Below are 21272 nucleotides of genomic sequence, written 5' to 3'. Positions count from 1 at the left end.
AGACTGACTCCATACACAGGTTCAAGTGTAGATATAATAGAGCCCAGTAGGCTCAGGAACTTGAACACCAGTTGGTTGACAGTTGAGAGGCGGGACCAAAGAGCCAGAGCTCAACCCCCGCATGCACAATTAGGTGAGTACAACTAAATAAGTACACACACACACACACACACACACACACACACACACACTACGGGGGCCTTGTAGCCTGGTGGATAGCTCGCAGGACTCGTAATTCTGTGGCGCGGGTTCGATTCCCGCACGAGGCAGAAACAAATGGGCAAAGTTTCTTTCACCCTAAGTGCCCCTGTTACCTAGCAGTAAATAGGTACCTGGGAGTTAGTCAGCTGTCACGGGCTGCTCCTGGGGGGGGGGGGGGTGTGTGTGTGTGGTGTGGAAAAAAAAAAAGTAAAGTAAACAGTTAATTGACAGTTGAGAGGCGGGCCGAAAGAGCAAAGCTCAACCCCCGCAAAAACACAACTAGTAAACACAACTAGTAAACACACACACACACACACACACGATATGAAATATCGTGTGTGGATAAGAAAATTCCTAACAGATATAGCATGGGAAACAGAGGTCAGGGGAAAGACGGCCCAAGATATGATGGATTACATCACGCAGAAGTGCAAGGACGCAGCAAACAAGTTTGTCCCAGTCCAAAAGGAAAACAGAGAAATTAAAATGAGAAACCCATGGTTTAATCAGAGATGTAGGCTAGCTAAGCAGCAAAGTAAAAGGGCATGGAGAAACTATAGGAATAACAGGACTCTGGAGAGCAGAGAAAGATACCAGAATGCCAGGAATGAATATGTCAGGATGAGAAGAGAGGCAGAAAGACAATACGAAAATGACATCGCAAGCAAGGCAAAGACTCAGCCTAAATTGTTGCATAACCACATTAGGAGAAAAACAACAGTAAAGGAACAGGTTATGAAATTAAGGATAGGGGCGGAAGGATTCACTACAAATGACAAGGAAGTGTGTGAGGAATTGAATACGAAATTCCAGGAGGTCTTCACCTTAGAGCAAGGAGAAATTCCAGAGGTAAGTGAGGGAATAGCTAACCTGGAACCACTGGAAGAGTTTGAGATTACCAGTGGGGAAGTAAGGAAGTGTTTACTAGAGTTGTATGTGACGAAGGTTATAGGCCCAGATGGAATCTCCCCTTGGGTTCTAAAGGAAGGAGCAAGAGAACTGTGCCTACCACTCTCCATAGTGTATAACAAATCACTGGCAACAGGGGAACTGCCAGATATTTGGAAAGCAGCTAACGTAGTCCCGATATACAAGAAAGGGGATAGACAGGAGGCACTGAACTACAGGCCAGTGTCCCTAACCTGCATACCATGCAAGCTGATGGAGAAGATTGTACGAAAAAAACTAGTGGAGCATCTGGAGCGAAGGAACTTTGTAACACATCATCAACATGGGTTCAGAGATGGCAGGTCCTGCCTCACAAGGTTACTTCAATTCTACGACCAGCCAACAAAAATAAGGCAAGAAAGAGAAGGGTGGGCAGACTGCATATTTTTGGATTGTCAGAAAGCCTTTGATACAGTGCCACACAAGAGGCTAGTGCGAAAGTTGGAGATGCAGGCTGGAGTGAAAGGGCAGGTACTCCGGTGGATAGAGGAGTACCTAAGCAACAGGAGACAACGAGTCTGTGTGAGGGGTGAGGTCTCAGATTGACGAGACGTCACAAGTGGAGTCCCGCAGGGGTCAGTCCTTGGACCTATACTGTTTCTGGTATATGTAAATGATCTCCCAGAGGGTATAGATGCGTTCCTCTCAATGTTTGCCGACGATGCAAAAATTATGAGGAGGATTGAAACAGAGGATGATAGTAGGAGGCTACAAGATGACCTGGATAGACTGAGTGAATGGTCCAACAAATGGCTGTTGAAGTTCAACCCGAGGAAATGCAAAGTTATGAAACTAGGCAGTGGAAACAGGAGGCCAGGCACAGGATACAGAATAGGAGATGAAGTACTTAATGAAACAGACAGAGAGAAAGATCTAGGAGTTGATATCACACCAAACCTGTCTCCTGAAGCCCACATAAAGAGAATAACGTTTGCGGCATATGCGAGGCTGGCTAACATCAGAACGGCGTTCAGGAACCTGTATAAGGAATCATTCAGAATCTTGTACACCACATATGTAAGACCAATCCTGGAGTATGCGGCCCCAGCATGGAGCGCGTACCTTGTCAAGCTCAAGACGAAGCTGAAAAAAGTCCAAAGGTATGCTACTAGACAAGTCCCAGAACTAAGAGGCATGAGTTATGAGGAAAGGCTGCGGGAAATGCACCTTACGACACTGGAAGACAGAAGAGTAAGGGGGGACATGATCACAAGCTACAAAATCCTCAGGGGAATCGACCGGGTAAACAAGGATGAACTATTCAACACTGGAGGGACGCGAACAAGGGGACACAGGTGGAAACTGAGTACCCAAATGAGCCACAGAGACATTAGAAAGAACTTTTTCAGTGTCAGAGTAGTTAGTAAATGGAATGCACTAGGAAGTGATGTGGTGGAGGATGACTCCATACACAGTTTCAAATGTAGATATGATAGAGCCCAGTAGGCTCAGGAATCTGTACACCAGTTGATTGACGGTTGAGAGGCGGGACCAAAGAGCCAGAGCTCAACCAACGCAAGCACAATTAGGTGAGTACACACACACACACACACACACACACACACACACACACACACACACACACACACACACACACACACCAGGAAGCAGCCCGTGACAGCTGGCTAACTCCCAGGTACCTATTTACTGCTAGGTAACAGGGGCATTCAGGGTGAAAGAAACTTTGCCCATTTGTTTCTGCCTGGTTCAAACCTTTGAACCTTTTCCAGTTTAGTCTTATGCTTGACTAGATATGGACTCCATGCTGGAGCCGCATGCTCCAGGATTGGTCTGACATATGTGGTATATAATGTTCTGAAAGATTTCTTACACAAGTTTCTAAAGGCCGATCTTATGTTAGCCAATCTGGCATATGCCGCTGATGTTATCCTCTTGAAATGAGATTCAGGGGACAGGTCTGGCGTGATATCAACCCCCAGGTCTTTCTCTCTCTCTGACCCTTGAAGTATTTCATCTCCCAAATGATACCTTGTATCTGGTCTCCTGCTTCCTACCCCTATCTTCATTACATTACACTTGCTTGGGTTAAACTCTAACAACCATTTGTTCGACCATTCCTGCAGCTTGTCCAGGTCTTCTTGAAGCCTCAAGCTGTCCTCCTCTGTTTTAATACTTCTCATAATTTTGGCGTCGTCAGCAAACATTGAGAGGAATGAGTCTATACAATCTGGGAGATCATTTACGTATATCAGAAACAGGATAGGTCCAAGCACAGAGCCCTGTGGGACTCCACTGGTGACTTCACGCCAATCTGAGGTCTCACCCCTCACTGTAACTCTCTGCTTAATATTGCTTAGGTACTCCCCTATCCACTGGAGCGCCCTACCAGTTACTCATGCCTGTTTCTCCAGCTTATGCATCAGCCTTATATGGGGTACTGTGTCAAAGGCTTTCCGACAGTCCAAAAAATGCAGTCAGCCTATCCTTCTCTTTCTTGCTTAATCTTTGTCACCTGATCGTAGAATTCTATTAAGCCTGTATGGCAAGATTTGTGTGTACTCACCTAGTTGTACTCGCCTAGTTGTGCTTGCGGGGGTTGAGCTCTGGCTCTTTGGTCCCGCCTCTCAACCGTCAATCAACAGGTGTACAGGTTCCAGAGCCTATTGGACTCTATCATATCTACACTTGAAACTGTGTATGGAGTCAGCCTCCACCACATTACTTCCTAAGGCATTCCATTTGTCAACCACTCTGACACTAAAAAAGTTCTTTCTAATATCTCTGTGGCTCATTTGGGCACTCAGTTTCCACCTGTGTCCCCTAGTGCGTGTGCCCCTTGTGTTAAATAGCCTGTCTTTATCAACCCTGTCGATTCCCTTGAGAATCTTGAATGTGGTGATCATGTCCCCCCTAACTCTTCTGTCTTCCAACGAAGTGAGATTTAATTCTCGTAGTCTCTCCTCGTAGCTCATACCTTTCAGCTCGGGTACTAGTCTGGTGGCAAACCTTTGAACCTTTTCCAGTTTAGTCTTATGCTTGACTAGATATGGACTCCATGCTGGAGCCGCATACTCCACGATTGGTCTGACATATGTAGTATATAATGTTCTGAAAGATTCCTTACACAAGTTTCTAAAGGCCGTTCTTATGTTAGTCTCTCTTATGTGTGTGTGTGTGTGTGTGTGTGTGTGTGTGTGTGTGTGTGTGTGTGTATGTGTGTGTGTGTGTGTGTGTGTGTGTGTGTGTGTGTGTGTGTGTGTGTGTGTGTGTGTGTGTGTGTGTGTGTGTGTGTGTGTGTGTGTGTGTGTGTGTGTGTGTGTGTGTGTGTGTGTGTGTGTGTGTGATTTAAGAGACATATACATAATGGAGGAAAAAAAATATATGTTAGAAGGGCGGGTCCAAGAGCTAATAGCTAGACTCTGTTGGCTCTGATAGTATATATGAACAGTAAATACACACACACACTTTTCAAGAAAATCCAGCTGGACGCAACTTCGACAGATATAGAGGAAATCACTCTTTGTAATTCACATTATAAATAAATCTAACAGCTTCTGAAGCACAAGAATATCCTCACAACTTTCTTTATCCTCATTACACTTCTATGGACAGATGTGTTTCTAGTAAATGTTACTCTGAAGGTAAAGTTTTGCTCATAATAATCTGTGCTCTTAACTGGAGCATGAGAGACGAAGGCTCTGGTAGCCATGGAGGTATCGCGGCTATTTTACTGCTTAAAAGCCTGCAAACGCAATGTTGAAATTAGCAGAGATGTCTCCTGCATTGGTCATTTAATTCTGTGCAAAAGGTTAGTTTATGGGCTGTGTATGCGTACATTATATGGATCGTCAAACGAGAATTACATTGAACTCTATGATGATCCATTTCTGCATCAGTCTCGTCTGATGCAGAAATAAGTTTGTAATGATAATAACCTTCCAGATGAGGTCATGCCGGATGACGTCAGTATACATTCTTCAGGGTGATGACATCCATCGCTTCATTTCTTTAGCTCATCACCACAAGAAGGACATCGGGAACCCAATAAATATTGGCTTTTTTAAAATCAAAGCCAAGGAAGTCAGTGATTATCTATTATAACTGATTAAATAATCAGTGATTATCTTTATCTTTATCAAATTCAAAATTGAATTTGGAACTTGTATTGGATATTTCCACTATTGCGAAAAAGCTGGTGAGTTTGATATTAGTATTAAAATACCATAGTTGACGTTCATTTCAGAGACTGCGAGGACCTTAACCAATTGTTCTATGGACTCGTGGCTGTAGTTATGCGAGCAGAGTAATTTTCCTATTACAGGCAAAGAAAATGGAAGGAAATAATTATAAATGTGAAGATGCAGATGATGAAGGAAAGCAGAACATATGGAGCAAAATTAGAAAAGGAGGTGATCCTAGAGATATTTACTGGCAAAAATAAAAGTTACAAGAGCAAAAATGCATCACACAGTAAAATATAAAAATATAAGAGAATTAAACAATAGTGAAATGTACAGTAAAGCTGGAGTCTTTAGGGCATTGGAATTACTTAGAAATATATAAATAAAAAATATATACGTAAAGTCTTCCTCTTAGAAAGTCCCTAACTTCCTTCACGATTGCTCATCGAGATGATAAGATGTGTAATACTCCACACGGAGCCTGAGTAGGGTGATATATCAAGGGGAACCACTGGAGCAGAGTGGGTATTGAACCAGCGTCAAGGGGAATGACAAACACGCACCACTTCTGAGCCGAGACATGGTAAAATATATTCAACCTGGGATACAACTGTTTTCGTCAAGGATTCCTGACGCTCCCACTGTTACCACAGCCAGTTTTTATGATTAGCGCGCAAGCAGTCTAAAGTAAGAATGGAGTTCAACATTTCGCTGCAACAACACAACTTCACCTCACCTTGGTGGTGGTGGTGGTGGTGGGTGGTAGCAGCCGTGGTGGAGGTCAGTGGTAGCAGCAGTGGTGGTGGTGGGTGGTAGCAGCAGTGGTGGAGGTGAGTGGCAGCAGCCGTAAAACCTCAATTTGAGCAGAATCGTATGTCTGGCAGTATAGCAGATAAGCTGAACATCATAATAAAGGTAACTGCAGAAGGCCTATTAGCCCTTACGAGGCAGCACCTATATATATATATATATATATATATATATATATATATATATATATATATATATATATATATATATATATATATATATATATATATATATATATATATATATATATATATATATATATATATATATATATATATATTGGTGTATACTGGCAGCAGGTTTTCTTTCAAACATGTTTCATTGAATATGACCGCATATTCTGTATTTATTATTTTCTGGTTTAGGGCTTCTATCCCTCTAACTATTTTCTTAGCATCAGGGCTTAATTGAAATAGGAGTTCTCCAAAACTCATTTTCGTACTTTTAAGGTGAAGAAAAGAAGTGATTTACTATAGAGTGTATTACACTTATTTGTATAATTTGCACGACGTTTCGAACCTCCATGGTTCATTCTCAAGTGAACAGATCTTACAATACTAGTTGATTTTATACCCGCATTAGGTCAGGTGATAATACAATGAAGGTGAAAACATTGGGGGATACATAAGGGATAAACATAGGGGGCTGCAGAAGGCTTATTGGCCCATACGAGGCATCTCCTATCTAAACACTAAGATTAATCCAGTGTAATTGGCTTGTTATGTTGGACATTGTCTTCTGTGTTGGCATCGATATGTTCTTGTCTTGTCCTTACTCTCATGGTGGGTAGAGTAAATAGTTCCGTGATTTGAGTGTTCATGGTAGGTCGCTCTATTCTTATGTGAATTGCCTCAAGAATTTGTAATCTTCTTGAATCTTGGGTTTTGTCTATTATGCAAGTATTCTTGTTCAACATTTCTCTTGTTAGAGTAATGTCATGGGCTTGTCTCATGTGATTCCTAGGGGCACCAGATTGAAGATGGCATGTCAAACGCCTCGTCAGCTTGGTCGACGTCATACCTATGTACTTACATTGAAGGTTACATCCTTCGTGGGGGCAAGTGTACATGTATACAACGCTCGACTGCTGTAGAGGGTTCTCCGTCGGCTTCGGGCTGTTTTTGATAAGGAGTTCGGAAGTCTTCTTGGTTTTGTAGAATATTATCAGGTTTATGTTTTGGTTAGGAGTAGTGCTTTTTACTCCTTTACGGATTATTTCTTTCATTATTCTTTCCTCTTTTATATGTTCACTGTGCATGGTTGATTTGTAATATAATTTTATTGGGGGTGTTGTGGTTTCTGTTCTAGGTTCTGAATTATACCAACGGTCCAAGTGTCTTCTTATAGCAGCGTTTATTTCCGCGTTGCTATATCCGTTGTTCACCAATACCTGAGTTACTCTTTCAAACTCTCTACTCACGTTGCTCCATTCAGAGCAGTGGGTAAGCGCTCGACGAATATAAGCATTGAGAACACTGGCTTTGTATCTTTGGGGGCACTCACTTCTACCGTTCAGGCATAATCCTATGTTGGTGGGCTTGGTATATACGTTGGTGCTTAAAGAGGTTCCTGTTTTTGTTATTAGTACATCCAATATATATATATGTTATTAGTACATATATATATATATATGTACATTAGTACATATATATATATATATATATATATATATATATATATATATATATATATATATATATATATATATATATATATATATATATATATATATATATATATATATATATATATATATTAGTATGTTTTGGTAGCAGTCTTTCCTGTAGACATATATTATTAAATATGACCGAAAAAGTAAGATTAATAATTCGAACACGAATTTTCTCAATATTTCTTATGGGTCTTGTCACTGTCGATGGTAATTGAAAAATCAGTTCTCCAAAATTAATTTTTATTTCTAGTCTGACGTGACACTTGAACGCGTCTCGTAATAACTTATTACATTTTCAAAGACTTTAGTTTACACACACACAACTATAACCTGCAAACACTAAAACAGATTTCTTACTATGCTATAATTCAAACGACTTTTCATTTTATATACCTGCATTTAGGTCAGGTGATATGTTACAACAGTTTTGGATGAGGTGAAAACAAACTTTCAACAAAAGATAGAACACGAAATATTGGGTAATATTGGGTAAAGTTAGAGGGGAAGAATGGAAGTAAATGCAAAGGGCCTATTGGTCCATATTTCTTGATGCTTCTATATTGGTGCAGAGCCTTGAAGTGGGTAGAATATAGTTGTGCATAAATTGGCTGTTGATTGCTGGTGCTGACTTCTTATTGTGTAGTGCCTCGCAGATGTCAAGCCACCTGCTATTGCTGTATCTACCGATGATTTCTGTGTTTTTTGTTAAGATTTCTCTGGTGATGGTCTGGTTGTGGGAAGAGATTATATGTTCCTTAATGGAGCCCTGTTGCTTATGCATCGTTAATCGCCTGGAAAGAGATGTTGCTGTCTTGCCTATATACTGAGTACTTTTAGGCTTACAGTCCCCAAGTGGGCATTTGAAGGCATAGACGACATTGGTCTCTTTCAAAGCGTTCAGCTTTGTATCTGGAGAGTTTCTCATGAGTAGGTTGGCAGTTTTCTTGGTTTTATAGTAAATCATCAATTGTATCTTCTGATTTTTGTCTGTAGGGATAACGTTTCTATTAACAATATCTTTCAGGACCCTTTCCTCCGTTTTATGAGCTGTGGAAAAGAAGTTTCTGTAAAATAGTCTAATAGGGGGTACAGGTGTTGTGTTAGTTGTCTCTTCAGAGGTTGCATGGCGTTTCACCTTCCTTCTTATGATGTCTACAACGAAACCATTGGAGAAGCCGTTGTTGACTAGGACCTGGCTTACCCTACAGAGTTCTTCATCGACTTGCTTCCATCCTGAGCTGTGGCTGAGAGCACGGTCGACATAAGCGTTAACAACACTCCTCTTGTACCTGTCTGGGCAGTCACTGTTGGCATTGAGGAACATTCCTATACAAATATATATATATATATATATATATATATATATATATATATATATATATATATATATATATATATATATATATATATATATGTATGTATATATATATATATATATATATATATATATATATATATATATATATATATATATATATATATATATGTATGTATATATATATATATATATATATATATATATATATATATATATATATATATATGTATATATATATATATTGTGACGGTAAAGCGTTGGTGTTCGGCTGTTTCAAAAGCTAGGAGCAGGGCCTCGTCACATAATTGAAAAAAAAGAGAAAAGTTGGTCCTTTCGTCTGTGGTAAGGTAATGGGAAGACACACAAAACACAAGTATATAAACAATGAAATTTTAATTACTCTAGAAAAACAAGACATGAATAAAGTTAATCACATAAAATATGTAAGACAAGTCAACAAACAAAATAATATGAATAATCACTGGCAAATGAAAAGTTACGTTAAGACAAGTAAGTTACAGTGATAGCAAAATAAAATATTAGTGGTGCTGGAATACTGGCTTCGAGCTGCCACCTCCCTTAGTACACGAAAGCTAAGGCTTAGTCTACCAGCGAGAGATGTCAACTGCTTGGAGCACTGAGATATTCTGACAATACTGGAGCCTGCAGCCCAGACGTCGACTTGTGGTGGCGGCGGAGGGCAGGTGCGACGGGACACCAGCCAATCAGCGACCGGCAGGCAGAGGATGAGTAGTTAGCTGGTTACGGCGATGGTAGCAGGTGTCACTGTGTGCTGGATACGATTTGCTCTCTGGGCAAAACGTTTGGCGATACTTGGTGGACGTATCTTCTATATTATCTTGTATATTGACGTACTTATGTAGGGAAGAGCAGGCTCAATCTCTCTTGAAAGAGATTATCGTCACAATATATATAAATATATATATATATATATATATATATATATATATATATATATATATATATATATATATATATATATATATATGTCGTACCTAGTAGCCAGAATGCACTTCTATATATATATATATATATATATATATATATATATATATATATATATATATATATATATATATATATATCCACCCAATCTCATCCATATATATGTTCGATCTATGCTTAAAACAATCAAGGGACTCCACACCTGATATTAGTTTGCAATAATAGTTTATAGTAAATAGCTCACATCCTTGTTTTTACACATCAGCAATTATTAAACACTGTAGCTAGATATTGTAATATAATCCGCAAGTAGTTACCATACATCTGGCATCTCAGCGGATTAGTAGCTGTGTTCATAGGCTAGTCAATTGTCCTCGCATTCATCAAATAGCTATCCGAATGTAGCATCGCAATTTATGCTATATGAAACCCTAAAATGTATTTAAGAACAAGATTTCAGTTAGCCCCATTATAAAACACATGCACATTTACACTCAATATATAGCATTTTAAGCACAAAGCATTTTCACACTAAATTCCATTTACACAGAAAATACAACATTTGCATAACAAATATGTCATTTGTGCACAAAAATATTATTTACACTCAAAAATATTATTTACACTCAAAAATATTATTTACACTCAAAAATATTATTTACACTCAAAAATATTATTTACACTCAAAATATACCATTCTCACACAAAAATATGTCATTTATAGACAAAAATATGTCAGTTGCACACAAAAATATACCATTTACACAAATATTGCATGTACACTCAGAGTATGACATTTACACAATGTATGGTATTTGCACAAATATAGCAAATTGCTTATACATTTAGACAATCAAAAATGCGCTTTCACTAAAATTACACAATTTCACTAACATTATTTTCTCAAAATCCCCATGCATTCTCTCATAAACCAACATACACTTTCACACTTGCACATGAAGATCTATTTTTTTCCGATTACATATACAGAACTTACACAAAATACACAATTCGCACAAAAAAAAAAAATACAGTCGCACCATTCCCACTTCAGGAAATTAAAAACACAACTTGCATAAATACACTGTTCGCACAAAACAATTGTAAAACATGGACAGTTATTTCACAAATTGTGTAATTATTACAAATCATTACACACTTTGCACAATTAATACAAGCAAACTTGCTATATAATTACATAACTCGCACAATGACAATCAATACACAACAGGTGTAAATACACAATTCGTCCATATACAATCATACAACATGTGCAATTAATTCACAACTTGCACAAATATTATGCATCTTTCATAACTATTATTGCACAACTTGCATAAATGCAGTCAAAATGCATATCCCCGAGCACAAATACATACAACACATAATTAGCCCAAATATTTAAATATGGAACTAGCACAAATCCACAATACACACAAATACAATTACAACATATGCACAATTAATACACAACTTGCACAAAATATAATCAATACACAACTAACCCAAATATGAACACAACTACTCAATTCCACAAATACACATACAAAACATGCACAATTAATACACAACTTGCACAAACAATACACAATTTGTAGGAATATAATTAATACATAATTGCAATCATCATACAACTTATGCAAAATACAAAATCTGCACAATTAATTCACAACTTGCACAAGTATAATAATTGTGCTATTTGCACAGTCACAATCTCAATCAACTAAGTAAAACAATACACAAATGACATCATATTTTTTCTACGTATGTTTTGGTCATCATTTATAATATGCCGAGTTTAATCAACCCCCAAAAAGTCAGAATTTCACATGAATGAATGGCAAGTCTGACATCCTATGAGCTCAATATAAAAACACATTTACCATAGATGTTTCAACATTATTAGTGCTAAATTATTCATCTAGCATATGTCCATTGTTTTTAATACCATATTAATACCCCTCTTGTTACATCCTCTTCAATTAAGTCACCCATATTTATTTAGACAAACCCTCAAACAGATTTATTGGTTACTGGTCTAGCCTTAGTTATGTTAGGGACAGGCGAGGTTTGGTGAAGTTAGTAAATTCTACGATAATTTTAATCAAATTTACTATATCCTATAAAAAATGCAACCAATTAGGACCTAAATTCATCTAAATCTATCAAAAATTATACTTATACTAAAGAAATTTAACCAAATTCAACCTAGCAAAAGCTAAACTAACTTAATATGAGCATCCTATATCCTCACATACAAGCCTATGTCACCTCTGTCAATACATGAGTTAGCTATAGCTAGAACCCCGAAATAGCTAAATAAAAAAAAATTGTATATGTTAGTTCATTACCCTTAAGATATTATATATCCTACCCTACACAACCTCACCTAACCTGGACTAGCATATCCAAAGCTAGATTTGATTAAATTTGGCGAAATTTGTACTATCCCATCTAAATGTAACCTAATTTAAGACAATTTCCACAAATATACCCAAAAATGTTTTTTAACATAGCGCAGCCAAAGCCCATTTTAGCCAAATTTTCACCTATTCCAACCTAACCAGACCTAACATATCCAAAGCTAGATTGATTAAAGATGGTTTAATTTAAGCCATCCCACCTAATTTAAGTCAATTTCCACCAAATTTTCCCAAATGTTTTGTATCATAGCACTGCCAAAAGTCCATTTTAGCCGAGTTTTCACCTATTCCAATCTACCCTACACAACCCTACCTAACCTATCCTAACATATACAAAGCTAGATATTATTAAAAGTTGGTAAAATTTATGCTGCCCAACCTAAATTCAAACCTAATTTACGCCAATTTCCACCATATGTACCCAAATGTTTTGTAACATAGCATACCCAATGTCCATTTTAGTCAAGTTTTCGCCTATTCCAACCTACCCTAGACACCCTCACCTAACGTAACCTAACCTAACATATCCAAAGCTAAATTTGATTAAAGTTGGGGAAATTTAAGCTATCCCACCTAAATTCAGCCTAATTTAAGACAATTTCTACCAAATATCCCAAAATATTTTGTATCATAGCGCAGCCAAAGCCCATTTTTACCCCCTTTTGACCTATTCCATCTAAACTTCCAATATCCAACATCAAGTCTTGGCACAACATTCCCCATTCCCAAGACCATTTTCATAGAGCTAGTGCTGTGTCCATCTAGCTATTTCCAATTTTCCAGATTAGTTTACCATCAACAAACCAGACCTAACCTAACCTATCCTAACACAGCATGAGGTAAATTCATCCAAATTATCCCAATTTGTGTCAATTCCACTAAATTTGTCCTAATTGTATCAAACCAAAACCCCCAGTTCTACTAAATGTACCTATGCATATCACATCCAGAGCACGAGTTGACTGTTAGGAGCTGTTAATGTCTATTCCTAACTCCCCATTATACCCTAGATTACAACTAATTTTCTAATATAATATTATGTGAAGTATGTTATTAATAGGTATTTTTCCTCAAAATTAGCACAAATCAACCACCTCGGACCTAACCTCTGATACGACATATACTCAGAAAAGTGATGTTTTTTGGATATGAACCTAACTGCCCCGCGCCTAACTTGCAGAGGTCTTGGAGCGTTGTTAAATATTATATCTATATTCTTGGAAAAGTGAAGTTTTTGGATATGAACCTAACCACACTGTGCCTAACCTGCTTGGATCTTTGTTGAACATTGTATTCATATTCGTAGAAAAGTGATGTTTTGGATATGAACCTAACTACCCCTCGCCTATTAAACTTTGATTTATGTTCAATATTGCAGCAATATAGTTGGATAAGTGTTTGGCTTCTACACATCAACCCAGTTGTCCTGGACCTAACCTCCCTTTATCTAACTTCAAATTTATCGTATTTATGGGGAAAAGTGTTGTTTGTGCATCAACTCACCCGCCCTGGATCTAACCTCTGATGCATGGATCTTGGTTCAATATTGCATCATATTCATAGCCATGTTTTTTTGTTTTTCACATTAATTCCACCATCCCCAACCTAACCTCTATTACCTGGGGGGTTAATGGAAAATATGTTAATATTGGGAATTTTTCTCTACATAAGTTGAACTTAACCATCCTTAACCTAACCTTAGTCAGAGAGGGTTATGAATCACTAAAACTATACAATTATCATTACCCAATTTTCCTTATCCTAAACCATAACTAGGAGGTTTAGACCCCCCCTTACCTCGATATTTTACTATATATATAAGGTAGGACTATATTTTCACATATTAACTTATCATATCCCTAATTAACCCCTATAATTTTTAATTACCCTATGCTATAATTTCGAGGTAAGGGGGGTCTAAACCCTCCAGTTATGGTTTAGGATAAGGAAAATTGGGTAATGATAACTGTATAGTTTTAGTGATTCATAATCCTTTCTGACTAAGGTTAGTCAGAAAGGTTAGTTAGTCGCTAAACAACAACGGGTCTGTAGAATGTATTTTTTTTTTTGCTTTATAAAAAGTTAGGTCAGGTTGGTATGGTAGAGCTTGTGAATTGAATAACAGAAAATATGAGCAAAGGTATCCGAATATCGCCTGTGATGAAACACAGAGTACAGTTGAGGTATTGCAAGCGATTAAGAGATTATACTAGTGTGTGTGTACCTCCTAGGAACCGCATGTAGAACGTCGGCAAAAAGCTATGCACTCATTGGTGGACAGCACCGCATTAGGAATGAAGACCTTAGAATGAAGGCAATTGCAGAAGGCCTATTTCAAAAACATAAGAGGCTTACTATTACTCATTGTAGTTCGTATATAAGTATACTGAATTTATGATATGCTGCAGTATTTGATGTGTTATATGCTGCAGTCGGGATGTTGCCAGGGCAACGCAAAACGCACAGACCAGCTTTTAAATTCCCCTTGAGCGAAATGCTAATACCTGGAGACGAGTGATCACTCGCTGGGGGTAACGGAAAATAGAAATGAATACGAGGGGCCATTTAATCCCCTTGAGCGAAATTGTCACGAACTATAAGGCTAACACGCGCTGGGGTAACAGAAAATGACGGACTACGAGGGGCCGTTGAAAACGGTCCCTCGTAGTCCCAGTTTCCACTACTGCAGCAGTGGTGGAGGTGGGTGGTAGCGGCAGTGGTGGAGGTGGGTGGTAGCGGCAGTGGTGGAGGTGGGTGGTAGCAGCTGTGGTGGAGGTGGGTGGTAGCAGCTGTGGTGGAGGTGGGTGGTAGCAGCAGTGGTGGAGGTGGGTGGTAGCAGCTGTGGTGGAGGTGGGTGGTAGCAGCTGTGGTGGAGGTGGGTGGTAGCAGCTGTGGTGGAGGTGGGTGGTAGCAGCTGTGGTGGAGGTGGGTGGTAGCAGCAGTGGTGGAGGTGGGTGGTAGCAGCTGTGGTGGAGGTGGGTGGTAGCAGCTGTGGTGGAGGTGGGTGGTAGCAGCTGTGGTGGAGGTGGGTGGTAGCAGCTGTGGTGGAGGTGGGTGGTAGCAGCTGTGGTGGAGGTGGGTGGTAGCAGCTGTGGTGGAGGTGGGTGGTAGCAGCAGTGGTGGAGGTGGGTGGTAGCGGCAGTGGTGGAGGTGGGTGGTAGCGGCAGTGGTGGAGGTGGGGGGTAGCAGCAGTGGTAGAGGTGGGTGGTAGCAGCAGTGGTGGAGGTGGGTGGTAGCGGCAGTGGTGGAGGTGGGGGGTAGCAGCAGTGGTAGAGGTGGGTGGTAGCGGCAGTGGTGGTGGTGGGTGGTAGCAGCAGTGGTGGAGGTGGGTGGTAGCAGCAGTGGTGGAGGTGGGTGGTAGCAGCTGTGGTGGAGGTGGGTGGTAGCAGCAGTGGTGGAGGTGGGTGGTAGCAGCAGTGGTGGAGATGGGTGGTAGCAGCAGTGGTGGTGGTGGGTGGTAGCAGCAGTGATGGAGGTGGGTGGTAGCAGCAGTGGTGGAGGTGGGTGGTAGCAGCAGTGGTGGAGGTGGGTGGTAGCAGCTGTGGTGGATGTGGGTGGTAGCAGCAGTGGTGGAGGTGGGTGGTAGCAGCAGTGGTGGTGGTGGGTGGTAGCAGCAGTGGTGGAGGTGGGTGGTAGCAGCAGTGGTGGTGGTGGGTGGTAGCAGCAGTGGTGGAGGTGGGTGGTAGCAGCAGTGGTGGAGGTGGGTGGTAACAGCCGTGGTGGAGGTGGGTGGTAGCAGCAGTGGTGGAGGTGGGTGGTAGCAGCAGTGGTGGAGGTGGGTGGTAGCAGTGGTGGAGGTGGGTGGTAGCAGCAGTGGTGGAGGTGGGTGGTAGCGGCAGTGGTGGAGGTGGGTGGTAGCAGCAGTGGTGGAGGTGGGTGGTAGCGGCAGTGGTGGAGGTGGGTGGTAGCAGCAGTGGTGGTGGTGGGTGGTAGCGGCAGTGGTGAAGGTGGGTGGTAGCAGCAGTGGTGTAGGTGGGTGGTAGCAGCAGTGGTGGAGGTGGGTGGTAGCGGCAGTGGTGGAGGTGGGTGGTAGCAGCAGTGGTGGAGGTGGGTGGTAGCAGCAGTGGTGGAGGTGGGTGGTAGCAGCCATGGTGGTGGTGGATGGTAGCAGCAGTGGTGGTGGTGGGTAGCAGCCGTGGTGTAGGTGGGTGGTAGCGGCAGTGGTGTAGGTGGGTGGTAGCAGCAGTGGTGGAGGTGGGTGGTAGCAGCAGTGGTGGAGGTGGGTGGTAGCAGCAGTGGTGGAGGTGGGTGGTAGCAGCCATGGTGGTGGTGGATGGTAGCAGCAGTGGTGGTGGTGGGTAGCAGCAGTGGTGTAGGTGGGTGGTAGCGGCAGTGGTGTAGGTGGGTGGTAGCAGCAGTGGTGGAGGTGGGTGGTAGCAGCAGTGGTGGAGGTGGGTGGTAGCAGCAGTGGTGGAGGTGGGTGGTAGCGGCAGTGGTGGAGGTGGGTGGTAGCAGCAGTGGTGTAGGTGGGTGGTAGCGGCAGTGGTGGAGGTGGGTGGTAGCAGCAGTGGTGGAGGTGGGTGGTAGCAGCAGTGGTGGAGGTGGGTGGTAGCTTCAGTGGTGGTGGTGGGTGGTAGCAGCAGTGGTGTAGGTGGGTGGTAGCAGCAGTGGTGGAGGTGGGTGGTAGCAGCAGTGGTGGAGGTGGGTGGTAGCAGCAGTGGTGGAGGTGGGTGGTAGCAGCCATGGTGGTGGTGGATGGTAGCAGCAGTGGTGGTGGTGGGTAGCAGCAGTGGTGTAGGTGGGTGGTAGCGGCAGTGGTGGAGGTGGGTGGTAGCGGCAGTGGTGGAGGTGGGTGGTAGCAGCAGTGGTGTAGGTGGGTGGTAGCGGCAGTGGTGGAGGTGGGTGGTAGCAGCAGTGGTGGAGGTGGGTGGTAGCAGCTGTGGTGGAGGTGGGTGGTAGCAGCAGTGGTGGAGGTGGGTGGTAGCAGCAGTGGTGGTGGTGGGTGGTAGCAGCAGTGGTGGAGGTGGGTGGTAGCAGCAGTGGTGGAGGTGGGTGGTAGCAGCAGTGGTGGTGGTGGGTGGTAGCAGCAGTGGTGGAGGTGGGTGGTAGCAGCAGTGGTGGAGGTGGGTGGTAACAGCCGTGGTGGAGGTGGGTGGTAGCAGCAGTGGTGGAGGTGGGTGGTAGCAGCAGTGGTGGAGGTGGGTGGTAGCAGTGGTGGAGGTGGGTGGTAGCAGCAGTGGTGGAGGTGGGTGGTAGCAGCAGTGGTGGAGGTGGGTGGTAGCGGCAGTGGTGGAGGTGGGTGGTAGCAGCAGTGGTGGTGGTGGGTGGTAGCGGCAGTGGTGAAGGTGGGTGGTAGCAGCAGTGGTGTAGGTGGGTGGTAGCAGCAGTGGTGGAGGTGGGTGGTAGCGGCAGTGGTGGAGGTGGGTGGTAGCAGCAGTGGTGGAGGTGGGTGGTAGCAGCAGTGGTGAAGGTGGGTGGTAGCAGCCATGGTGGTGGTGGATGGTAGCAGCAGTGGTGGTGGTGGGTAGCAGCCGTGGTGTAGGTGGGTGGTAGCGGCAGTGGTGTAGGTGGGTGGTAGCAGCAGTGGTGGAGGTGGGTGGTAGCAGCAGTGGTGGAGGTGGGTGGTAGCAGCAGTGGTGGAGGTGGGTGGTAGCAGCCATGGTGGTTGGATGGTAGCAGCAGTGGTGGTGGTGGGTAGCAGCAGTGGTGTAGGTGGGTGGTAGCGGCAGTGGTGTAGGTGGGTGGTAGCAGCAGTGGTGGAGGTGGGTGGTAGCAGCAGTGGTGGAGGTGGGTGGTAGCGGCAGTGGTGGAGGTGGGTGGTAGCAGCAGTGGTGTAGGTGGGTGGTAGCGGCAGTGGTGGAGGTGGGTGGTAGCAGCAGTGGTGGAGGTGGGTGGTAGCAGCAGTTGTGGAGGTGGGTGGTAGCTTCAGTGGTGGTGGTGGGTGGTAGCAGCAGTGGTGTAGGTGGGTGGTAGCAGCAGTGGTGGAGGTGGGTGGTAGCAGCAGTGGTGGAGGTGGGTGGTAGCAGCAGTGGTGGAGGTGGGTGGTAGCAGCCATGGTGGTGGTGGATGGTAGCAGCAGTGGTGGTGGTGGGTAGCAGCAGTGGTGTAGGTGGGTGGTAGCGGCAGTGGTGGAGGTGGGTGGTAGCGGCAGTGGTGGAGGTGGGTGGTAGCAGCAGTGGTGTAGGTGGGTGGTAGCGGCAGTGGTGGAGGTGGGTGGTAGCAGCAGTGGTGGAGGTGGGTGGTAGCAGCAGTGGTGGAGGTGGGTGGTAGCTTCAGTGGTGGTGGTGGGTGGTAGCTTCAGTGGTGGTGGTGGGTGGTAGCAGCAGTGGTGGTGGTGGATGGTAGCAGTAGTGGTGGAGGTGGGTGGTAACAGCCGTGGTGGAGGTGGGTGGTAGCAGCAGTGGTGGAGGTGGGTGGTAGCAGCTGTGGTGGAGGTGGGTGGTAGCAGCAGTGGTGGTGGTGGGTGGTAGCAGCAGTGGTGGAGGTGGGAGGTAGCAGCTGTGGTGGAGGTGGGAGGTAGCAGCAGTGGTGGAGGTGGGTAGTAGCAGCAGTGGTGGAGGTGGGTGGTAGCAGCTGTGGTGGAGGTGGGTGGTAGCGGCAGTGGTGGAGGTGGGTGGTAGTAGCCATGGTGAAGGTGGGTCGTATTTGCCGTGGTGGAGGTGGGTGGTAGCAGCCGTGGTCTTGGGTGGTAGCAGCAGTTGTGGAGGTGGGTGGTAGCAACAGTGGTGGTGGTGGATGGTAGCAGCAGTGGTGGTGGTGGGTGGTAGCAGCTGTGGTGGAGGTGGGTGGTAGTAGCCATGGTGAAGGTGGGTCGTATTTGCCGTGGTGGAGGTGGGTGGTAGCAACAGTGGTGGTGGTGGGTGGTAGCAGATGTTTTGTTTCTTAAAGAACCACACTCTGTATTATAAAGGACCATACAAGAACATACCATGTATAGTATATGATATGACCATAACATCACATGTATGGTAGAGCCCAATATATAACCACACCATGAATGGCGGAGGATCGTATATGACCACACCGTGTACTGTAAGGGACCAAAGAACCATACACAACCACACCATGTATAGTAGTGGACCGTAAATTCCCATATCACTCGCGGCAGACGTCCACTAATATACACACACATTGTACACCAGAGGTTCACTTATATACACGCAAGGTACTGCAGACGACCACTAATATACATATATTGTTCGGCAAAGGACCATTGATACACAAATTAGTGGAAGTAGTGGATAGTATTGATAACCTATTCAAGAAAGGGATTAGAATTGGAAAAGGCTGGCTTACCGAAGTGGAAACAAAGATGAGATGAGGAACTTCCTAATGGGAATACTATGGGAAACAGAACTCTGACAAAAGACTGTACAAGATATGATGGACTACTTCATGCAGAATCATAAGGATGCTACCGACAGGTTTATCCCGGCGCAAAAGAAGAAAATTTAAATGCAACAGAAGAATCCAGAGTTCAATCAGGCATGTAAGAAAGCGAAGCAACTGAGTACAAGTACATGGAGAAACTACAGGAATAACAGAACACCAGAGAGCAGGGAGAGATACCAGAGGGCCAGGAATGAGTACCTCAGAGTGAGGAGAGAAGCAGAGAGACAGTATGAAAATTACATCATGAGTAAACCCAAGACCCAACCAAAGATGCTCCACAGCCACGTCAGGAGGAAAACAGCAGTGAAGGAACAAGTGATGAAACTGAGAAAGGGGAGAATAGATACACAAAGAATGACAATCAGGTGTGTGAAGAACTCAACAAGAGATTCCAGTAGTCTTCACAACAGAGGAAGGAGAAAAAGTACTAAGAGATGAGGCTTGTACTAAACCTTGTACTAAGAGAGGAGGCGATAAGCGAAGCAACCTTGGAGGAATCGTAGCTTACCAGGGATGATATCATAAGGATTCTGTTGGAGCTGAAAGTGACAGGCTGTTGGGCCTGACAGACTCATACCATAGACACAGAGAGGGGTCCAGTAGTACACTGTGCCCCACTCTCTATGGTGCATAACACGTCACTGGAAATAGGAGACCTACCAGAAAGCTGGAAGACAACTAATGTAGTCCTATAATACAAAAAGGGTGACAGGCAAGAGGCACTTAATTACAGGTCAGTTTCCCTAAATTTTATACCATGCAAGGTGATGAGGAAGATCATGTAGAAGTCGTTCGTAGAACATTTAGAGTGAAGGAGCTTTTTAGCACATCACCAGTATGGGTTCAGGGATGGTAAATCATTCCTCGCAGGTTTAATATAATTCTATGACCAGGTGACAAAAAATAGGCACGAAAGAAAAGGGTGGGCAAGCTGCATTTTCTTAAACTGTCAGAAAGCCTTTGCCTCAGTGCCTCATAAGAGACTTAAGTAAAAGTGGCAAGAATAAGAGAGAAGGTGTTCCAGTGGATAAGGGACTATCTTAGCAACAGAATAAAGCGAGTGACTGTTGAAAGAAAGACATCAGAGTAGCGAGATGTCAGCAGCGGAATCACACAGGGTTCTGTACTTAGACCCATCAGGTTTTATATATGTAAGCGATCATCCAGAGGGCGTAGACTTATTCCTCTCAATGTTTGCTGTAGATGCAAAAATTATGAGAAGAATCAAGACAGATGATGATAGACAGACACAACAGGACGACCTGGACAAATTGGACGGATGGTCTAGGAAATGGCTACTAAAGTTTAACTCGTGAAAGTGTAAAGTAATAAAATTAGACAAAGGGAGCAGGAGGCTGAACACAAGGTACCATCTGGGAGGTGAAATCCTGCAAGTGACAAATAGAGAGAAAGATCTGGGGGTTGATATCACACGGAACCTTTCCCCAGAGGCCCATGGC

Source organism: Procambarus clarkii, chromosome 28 (assembly GCF_040958095.1).
Source record: "Procambarus clarkii isolate CNS0578487 chromosome 28, FALCON_Pclarkii_2.0, whole genome shotgun sequence".
NCBI classification, from domain to species: Eukaryota; Metazoa; Arthropoda; class Malacostraca; order Decapoda; family Cambaridae; genus Procambarus; species Procambarus clarkii.
The sequence above is the reverse complement of the archived record's forward strand: the minus strand, read 5'-3'. Positions refer to the sequence as shown.